This window comes from Hippocampus zosterae, chromosome 12 (genome assembly GCF_025434085.1).
Source record: "Hippocampus zosterae strain Florida chromosome 12, ASM2543408v3, whole genome shotgun sequence".
Taxonomy (NCBI): domain Eukaryota; kingdom Metazoa; phylum Chordata; class Actinopteri; order Syngnathiformes; family Syngnathidae; genus Hippocampus; species Hippocampus zosterae.
Window position 1 is genome coordinate 19,430,618 of NC_067462.1, and position 9,320 is coordinate 19,439,937.

At 49.2% G+C, this 9,320-nt stretch overlaps 1 long non-coding RNA gene across 1 annotated transcript; it reads right to left on the bottom strand.

Annotated features, from left to right (window-relative positions):
* Nucleotides 1-651: 651 nt before the first annotated feature.
* LOC127612149 (uncharacterized) lies at nt 652-1,455 on the bottom strand. Its single transcript, XR_007965607.1, has 2 exons — nt 1,078-1,455; nt 652-1,000 (listed from the first exon to the last, which is right to left on the bottom strand). It is a non-coding gene; the product is annotated as an uncharacterized LOC127612149 (long non-coding RNA).
* Nucleotides 1,456-9,320: the final 7,865 nt, after the last annotated feature.

Consider the following 9,320-nt stretch of genomic DNA (forward strand, 5'->3'; position numbering starts at 1 on the left):
GCATAGTCTACCGAAACATCTGTGCGGAGTATGGACTGGAAACCCCAAGGTCAAAATGGGAAACACCTCCGAAGGCGTTGGAGAATGACATAGCGAAGATCCTGTGGGACTTCCAGATCCAGACTGACAAGATGGTAATGGCGAACCAACCAGATATCGTGATCATAGATAAAGGGCAGAGGAAAGCCGTTGTAGTGGATGTAGCGGTCCCAAGTGATGGAAACATCAGGAAGAAGGAACACGAGAAACTCGAGAAATACCAAAGGCTCAGAGAGGAGCTGGAGAGAGCCTGGAAGGTAAAGGTGACAGTCGTGCCTGTGGTGGTCGGAGCACTCGGGGCAGTGACCCCCAAACTAGATGAGTGGTTGCAACAGATCCCGGGAACAACATCGGACATCTCAGTCCAGAAATGTGCAGTGCTGGGAACAGCAAGGTTACTGCGCAGAACCCTCAAGCTTCCTGGCCTCTGGTCGAGGCCCCGAGCTGAATGAGGGACGGACACCACCCGAGGGGTGAGACAAGGATATATATATATATATATATATATATATATATATATATATATATATATATATATATATATATATATATATATATATATATATATATATATGTAGCCGGGTCTTTGGAAAGACTGGACTGGACACAAAATAATTTTTAGGTGGGCTTTATTCCCGACTGAACAATGAAAAATTGTTCAGCATTAAGATGAAAGACTGAGATGTTAACTGAATTTTAAAAGAGGTCGAAAAGGGGTCTAAGAGATCAAAGAAAATCATTTAACAGAGTACAGACAGTTACGCCACAATAGACAACAGCAGTGGCTTGCTTAAGAGGAAAACAGAAATAAAAATACATTATTTACAAGCCACAATACTTCTTAGTGCAGAACAAATAATCATTACAACCCAATGTTTTGAGATGCAGCCACACTTACTCGATATGTTCCGGTGTGTTGGGTGTGTACAAAGCACGTGGTCAAACACAAATGATCTCCCCTCTAAAGAACAGATAACACAGTTCATAGAATTTACAGAAAAAAACACATTTACATCTTATAACATTGCGAACACTTACGCTGTACAGCTGTTCACACGACTCACTAGTGGTAGATTTCAAACTCCAACCCAAACCACTCCAGATATTGTGCTCTACAAATACCATTCAACTAATTAATCATCTGTCCAAAATTAACACCTAACATGCGTCATGGTAAACTAGTTACCAATTACCTGAATATCGCCAGGGTTACGAGGACGATCATGGGTGTATCAAGTTGGGACAAGCAGTGGGCACAGTTCAGCGACTACCCTCCTTTACGTGCATGTCACCCTTTCTGGTCTGATTCTCACACGCTGCATATGTTCCCGCGTGTTTTGATCTAGTGTGGCTCTTAAAGTGACAGTGCTTCATTTGTTAAACAAGGAAGCCTTCACTACAAGCATCTAAGTAAGGTTCACCTGGTAACACATATATATATATATATATATATATATATATATATATATATATATATATATATATATATATATATATATATATATATATATATATATATATATATCCTTGTCTCACCCCTCGGGTGGTGTCCGTCCCTCATTCAGCTCGGGGCCTCGACCAGAGGCCAGGAAGCTTGAGGGTTCTGCGCAGTAACCTTGCTGTTCCCAGCACTGCACATTTCTGGACTGAGATGTCCGATGTTGTTCCCGGGATCTGTTGCAACCACTCATCTAGTTTGGGGGTCACTGCCCCGAGTGCTCCGACCACCACAGGCACGACTGTCACCTTTACCTTCCAGGCTCTCTCCAGCTCCTCTCTGAGCCTTTGGTATTTCTCGAGTTTCTCGTGTTCCTTCTTCCTGATGTTTCCATCACTTGGGACCGCTACATCCACTACAACGGCTTTCCTCTGCCCTTTATCTATGATCACGATATCTGGTTGGTTCGCCATTACCATCTTGTCAGTCTGGATCTGGAAGTCCCACAGGATCTTCGCTATGTCATTCTCCAACGCCTTCGGAGGTGTTTCCCATTTTGACCTTGGGGTTTCCAGTCCATACTCCGCACAGATGTTTCGGTAGACTATGCCAGCCACCTGGTTATGGCGTTCCATGTAGGCTTTCCCTGCCAGCATCTTACACCCTGCAGTTATGTGTTGGATCGTCTCAGGTGCCTCTTTGCACAACCTACACCTTGGGTCTTGTCTGGTGTGGTATATCTGGGCCTCGATGGCTCTGGTGCTCAAGGCCTGTTCCTGAGCAGCCAGGATGAGTGCCTCTGTGCTGTCCTTCAGGCCAGCCCTCTCTAGCCACTGATAGGACTTCTTGAGATCAGCCACTTCAGTTATGGTCCGGTGGTACATCCCGTGTAGGGGCTTGTCCTCCCATGATGGTCCCTCTTCCAGCGCCTCATCTTCTGTTCCCCATTGTCTGAGACATTCTCTGAGTACGTCATCCGTTGGAGCCTTCTCCTTGATGTATTCATGGAGCTTGGATGTTTCATCCTGGACAGTGGCTCTCACACTCACTAGTCCCCGGCCTCCTTCCTTTCGGCTTGCGTACAGTCTCAGGGTGCTGGATTTGGGATGGAACCCTCCATGCATGGTTAGGAGCTTTCGGGTCTTAACGTCCGTGGTCTGAATCTCTTCCTTTGGCCACCTTATTATTCCTGCAGGGTATCTGATCACTGGCAGGGCATAGCTGTTTATTGCCCGGGTCTTATTCTTGCCATTGAGCTGGCTTCTTAGGACTTGCCTCACTCGCTGGAGGTATTTGGCCGTAGCCGCTTTCCTTGTTGCCAGTTCGAGGTTGCCATTGGCTTGTGGTATACCAAGGTACTTGTAGCTGTCCTCAATGTCTGCTATTGTTCCTTCAGGGAGTGAGACCCCATCAGTGCAGACTACCTTGCCTCTCTTAGTCACCATCCGTCTACATTTCTCAAGCCCGAATGACATCCCGATGTCGCTGCTGTAGATCCTGGTTGTGTGGATCAGTGAATCTATGTCCCTTTCGCTCTTAGCATACAGCTTTATGTCATCCATGTAGAGGAGGTGACTGATTGTAGCTCCATTTCTGAGGCGGTATCCATAGCCTGTCTTGGTGATTACTTGGCTTAGGGGGTTCAGTCCCATGCAGAACAGCAGTGGGGAGAGTGCATCACCTTGCTATATGCCACATTTGATGGACACTTGGGTAAGTGGCTTGCCATTGGCTTCAAGTGTGGTTTTCCACACTATATATATATATATATATATATATATATATATATATATATATATATATATATATATATATATATATACACATTTTATAGAGCACTTTAAAACAACCATTGATGTATACAAAGTGCTGTACATGGAGCAAATATCATATAATGTATACAACAATAAAACAAAAAAACAACAACAACAAAAAAAATATATATATATATATATATATATCCATCCATCCATCCATCCATCTTCTACCGCTTATCCGGGGCCGGGTTGCGGGGGCAACAGCTTTAGCAGGGAAGCCCAGACTTCCCTCTCCCTAGCTACTTCTTCCAGCTCTCCCCGGGGGATCCCGAGGCGTTCCCAGGCCAGCTGGGTGACATAGTCTCTCCAGCGTGTCCTGGGTCTTCCTCGGGGTCTCCTCCCGGTGGGACATGCCCGGAACACCTCACCGGGGAGGCGCTCAGGAGGCATCCGAATCAGATGCCCAAGCCACCTCATCTGGCTCCTCTCGATGTTGAGGAGAAGCGGCTCGACTCTGAGCCCCTCCCGGATGACTGAGCTTCTCACCTTATCTCTAAGGGAGAGCCCAGACACCCTGCGGAGAAAACTCATTTCAGCCGCTTGTATCCGGGATCTCGTTCTTTCGGTCACGACCCATAGCTCGTGACCATAGGTGAGGGTTGGGACGTAGATCGACCGGTAAATTGAGAGCTTCGCCCTTTGGCTCAGCTCCTTCTTCACCACGACAGACCGATACAACGTCCGCATCACAGCAGACGCTGCACCGATCCGCCTGTCGATCTCCCGCTCCCTCCTACCCCCACTCGTGAACAAGACCCCAAGATACTTGAACTCCTCCACTTGGGGTAAGATCTCCTCCCCGACCCGGAGGGGGCACTCCACCCTTTTCCGACTGAGGACCATGGTTTCAGATTTGGAGGTGCTGATTTTCATCCCAACCGCTTCACACTCGGCTGCGAAACGCTCCAGTGAGAGTTGGAGAGCCCCTTTTGAAGGAGCCAACAGCACCACATCATCTGCAAAAAGCAGGGATGCAATACTGAGGCCCCCAAAACGGACCCCCTCAACGCTTCGGCTGCGCCTAGAGATTCTGTCCATAAAGGTTATGAACAGAATCGGTGACAAAGGGCAGCCTTGGTGGAGTCCTACCCTCACTGGGAACGATTCCGACTTACTGCCGGCAATGCGAACCAAACTCTGACATCGGTGGTATAGTGACCGAATAGCCCGTATCAGGGGGTTCGGTACTCCATACCCACGAAGCACCCCCCACAGAACTCCCCGAGGGACACGGTCAAACGCCTTCTCCAAGTCCACAAAACACATGTAGACTGGTTGGGCGAATTCCCACATACCCTCGAGAACCCTGCCACTGTTCCACGGCCGGGACGAAAACCACATTGCTCCTCCTCAATCTGAGGCTCGACTTCCTGACGGACCCTCCTCTCCAGCACCCCTGAATAGACCTTACCAGGGAGGCTGAGGAGTGTGATCCCTCTGTAGTTGGAACACACCCTCCGGTCCCCCTTTTTAAAAAGAGGGACTACCACCCCGGTCTGCCAATCCAGAGGCACTCTCCCCGTTGACCACGCGATGTTGCAGAGGCGTGTCAACCAGGACAGCCCCACAACATCCAGAACCTTGAGGAACTCCGGTCGGATCTCATCCACCCTTGGGGCCTTGCCACCGAGGAGCTTTTTAACCACATCGGTGACTTCAACCACAGAGATAGGAGAGCCCACCTCAGAGTCCCCGGGCTCTGCTTCCTCCAAGGAAGACGTGTTGGTGGAGTTGAGGAGGTCTTCGAAGTACTCTGCCCACCGGTTCACAACGTCCCGAGTCGAAGTCAGCAGCGCCCCATCCCCACTGTACACAGTGTTAGTGGTGCACTGCTTCCCCCTCCTGAGACGTCGGATGGTGGACCAGAATTTCCTCAAAGCCGTCCGGAAGTCGTCTTCCATGGCCTCACCGAACTCTTCCCATGCTCGGGTTTTTGCCTCGGCGACCACCAAAGCTGCGTTCCGCTTGGCCAGTCGATACCCGTCAGCTGCCTCTGGGGTCCCACAGGCCATAAAAGCTCGATAGGACTCCTTCTTCAGCTTGACGGCATCCCTTACTGCTGGTGTCCACCAGCGAGTACGAGGGTTGCCGCCACGACAGGCACCAACCACCTTACGGCCACAACTCCGATTGGCCGCCTCAACAATAGAGGCACGGAACATGGTCCACTCGGACTCAATGTCCCCCGCCTCCCCCGGAACATGGGAAAAGCTCTGTCGGAGGTGGGAGTTGAAACTCCTTCTGACAGGGGATTCCGCCAGACGCTCCCAACAAACCCTCACAATACGTTTGGGTCTGCCAGGACGGACCGGCATCTTCCCCCACCATCGGAGCCTAATCACCACCAGGTGGTGATCAGTTGACAGCTCCGCCCCTCTCTTCACCCGAGTGTCCAAAACATGCGGCCGCAAATCCGATGACATGACCACAAGGTCGATCATCGAACTACGGCCTAGGGTGTCCTGGTGCCAAGTGCACATGTGGACACCCTTATGCTTGAACAAGGTGTTCGTTATGGACAGTCCGTGACGAGCACAGAAGTCCAATAACAAAACACCACTCGAGTTCTGATCGGGGGGCCGTTCCTCCCAATCACGCCCCTCCAGGTCTCACTGTCATTGCCCACGTGAGCATTGAAGTCCCCCAGTAGAACAAGGGAGTCCCCAGCAGGAGTACTCTCCAGCACACCCTCCAAGGACTCCAAAAAGGGTGGGTATGCTGAGCTGCTGTTTGGTGCATATGCACAATGAACAGTCAGGACCCGTCCCCCCACCCGCAGGCGGAGGGATGCAACCCTCTCGTCCACCGGTGTGAACCCCAATGTACAGGCACTGAGTCGGGGGGCAATAAGTATGCCCACACCTGCTCTGCGCCTCTCACCGTGAGCAACTCCAGAGTGAAAGAGAGTCCAACCCCTCTCGAGAGGACTGGTACCAGAACCTAGGCTGTGTGTGGAGGCAAGTCCGACTATATCCAATCGGAACTTCTCTGCCTCACACACCAGTTCTGGCTCCTTCCCTGCCAGAGAGGTGACATTCCATGTCCCAAAAGCTAGCTTCTGCAGCCGAGGATCGGACCGCCAGGGTCCCCGCCTTTGGCTGCCGCCCAGCTCGCATAGCACCCGACCCCTTTGACCCCTCCCACGGGTGGTGAGACCATGAGAAGGGGGACCCACGTTGCCTCTTCGGGCTGAGCCCGGCCGGGCCCCAAGGGTGTAGGCCCGGCCACCAGGCGCTCGCCAACGAGCCCCACCTCCAGGCCTGGCTCCAGAGGGGGACCCCGGTGACCCGTGTCCGGGCAAGGGAAACTGAGTACCATCGATTTTGTTTTCCATAAGGGGCTTTGTGAGCCGTGCTTTGTCTGGTCCCTCACCTAGGACCAGTTTGCCATGGGTGACCCTGCCAGGGGCATAAAGCCCCAGACAACTTAGCTCCTAGGATCATTGGGACACACAAACCCCTCCACCACGGTAAGGTGACGGCTCACGGAGAGGTATATATATATATATATATATATATATATATATATATATATATATATATATATATATATATATAGAGAGAGAGAGAGAGAGAGAGAGAGAGAGAGAACACAAGCATATATATGAGTGTGTGTGTGGGTGTGTGCGTGCATAAAGTGTGGGTATGTGTGTACGGCACGGTGGTCGACTAATTTGCACCTCAAAGTGCAGGTTGTGGGAGTTAGCTCCAGCCTTCCTGTGTGAAGTTTGCATGTTCTCCCCGTGCCTGTGTGGGTTCCTCCCACATTCCAAAAACATGCATGGCAAGTTGATTGGACTCTCCAAATTGTCTCTGGGCATGATTGTGAGCACGAATGGTTGTTTGTCTGCGTGTGCAACCAGTTCTGCCCTGCGATTGCCTGGCAGCTATTTCAAGGAGTCACCTACCTACTGCCCTTAGACATCTGGAATAATGTCCAACCTGTTTGGCGACTTTGTATATAAAACGAGGGGCACTCCGATGATAAGAGTAAAATTAAATCCATCATGAGGTGTTCAAATGGCCGTGTACGTGGTGGATGCGCAGCTAACTGTGGTAATCCCCCCCCTCTCCAACCTGCATTTTGTGTGGCACAAATCAAACAGGCCTCACAGTATTCTTGTGCTACAGTGGTGAAACCCTTCACGAACAGACCCCTTTTGACTCATGGTCCAACACGTGTCAATTTTGCAAATAAAGCGAAAAATGCTTTGGCAGGCAAGAATTGTCATTTGGGCTGAGCCTTTTTTTTTCTTACGTCAAAGCAGGTCACTGAAGATTTCTACAGATCCCTCTTGCTGGATGTGGAAAACTTGCATTTCATGCAGTGACACAATCAAAACAAATGTGTCAGTGGATGCGGGCAAAAAGGTGTGTGTATGCTTGTGTGTGGTTGAGTGGCTTATATACTGCAGCTTTGGCAGCTACACCAGGAGTAACGCTTGCCAATGACAGGGGCTTCGGAAAAATTGGTGTGGGTGGAACATTTAAAAACCGCAATAGAGGATGGCAACAAGATGGCCTCCAGGTGCTCAGCAATCAGAGTGGTTGAGGACCAGCTTCCCATTGGACATCAGGAAATTTCTACATTTTACAAAGCCCCGAAATTGTGCACCACCTTAAATGCATGCCTTGAATCTGAAAATGGTCACAGACTTGTCCTTAGCTAAACATCACTGACCTTTCGGCAGCCACGACTGCATGGAGGCATGTAGCATGTTTTGTTAAGCGCTTTGTTACAGCTGCCGCTGTTGTGAAAGCGCTATATAAATCAGCATGTATTGTATTGTATTGTATTGTATAGGCATTTTGGAAGACTTTGCAAAGCTTTCTGCCATATTTCCGCAGTAGGAGTGACATCATGCAAGCCCTACGCTCATTGATGGTCTGAGTAAATGGTTGAGAGGAGTCAGGAAGACCTGGTGTAGGAGCTGACTGCAAGGCTGTTTTCTGTGAATGTGCGCTTAGCCTCTGTTATCAACGTGAAATGGAATGAGGGTGTGGGTCCAAAGACATGTGATTGCACGAACAATGATTTGGGAATAATTTGGAACAAAACAGCGGCAATATAAACAAATGCACACTATAACAATATAAACACAATGTACTGGAGACGTTCAGGAGAAAGCGCCTTTCCATGACCAGAATTAACATGTCCCAAAAAAATGTGACTGTCTCTTCAATAAACTGGCATTTGGATAGACTAGCGTTGTGACCTTCCTTAGCAAGGAGAGCCATGGTGCCACTTCCACACTGTTTTTTTTTGTTTTTTTTTAGCAAGCCATCCAGATCATGTATGAGTGCAGTATCTGGAGAGAATTGCAGATGTGCCGAGCTAGAACTCCGAGTTTGAGTTCAAATGGTTGGGAACTCACAATAGCTTTAAAACAAATGTGAATGGTTTCCCTGTTAAAGGTGAAGGTGAACCAGAATTGGCTGTCTATGTGCAAAGGGACACTGAAAAAGGCATTGGACAGGTAAATCACACAAAACCACGTAGCATCGGATAGAACTTGAGACAAAACTGTCTACGGGTTAGGCACTGTAGGTGCACTAGCGTGAACGGTAGCATTAACAATACGGAGATCTCGAATCAACCACCATTTGTCGGGGAGGGCGCAGCACGACTCTTTTTTATTGGAAACCTGGGTGTCCTCACCGTAGAATGAGGTCATGGAACAATGACTTCTGCTTTCAGCAAAGAATCTAAAACAGGTTTGATGCCTTCGATGGCTTTAGTTTCGAGTGGTCACTCTGGCAAATTTGGCTGAATGTCAGATTTGGATTAAACCCAAATGGTTTCAGCCCATGAATTTATCCAACATCATATTTATTAGAGACCCAGGCTATTGTCAGGCCCCTCAGCCAGAGAATGAGAAAGTTGGTACAAATGTGTGTCGTGTATGTGTATGGGAGTGTGTAAGGGAGTGGTGGTGTGTGAGCAGTTAGGATCCTCTTTTAGATAGAGCGACCTGAGAGCAGGTGTGTACATGCTGCTTGATATTTTGGAAACATCATGTGTGGGTG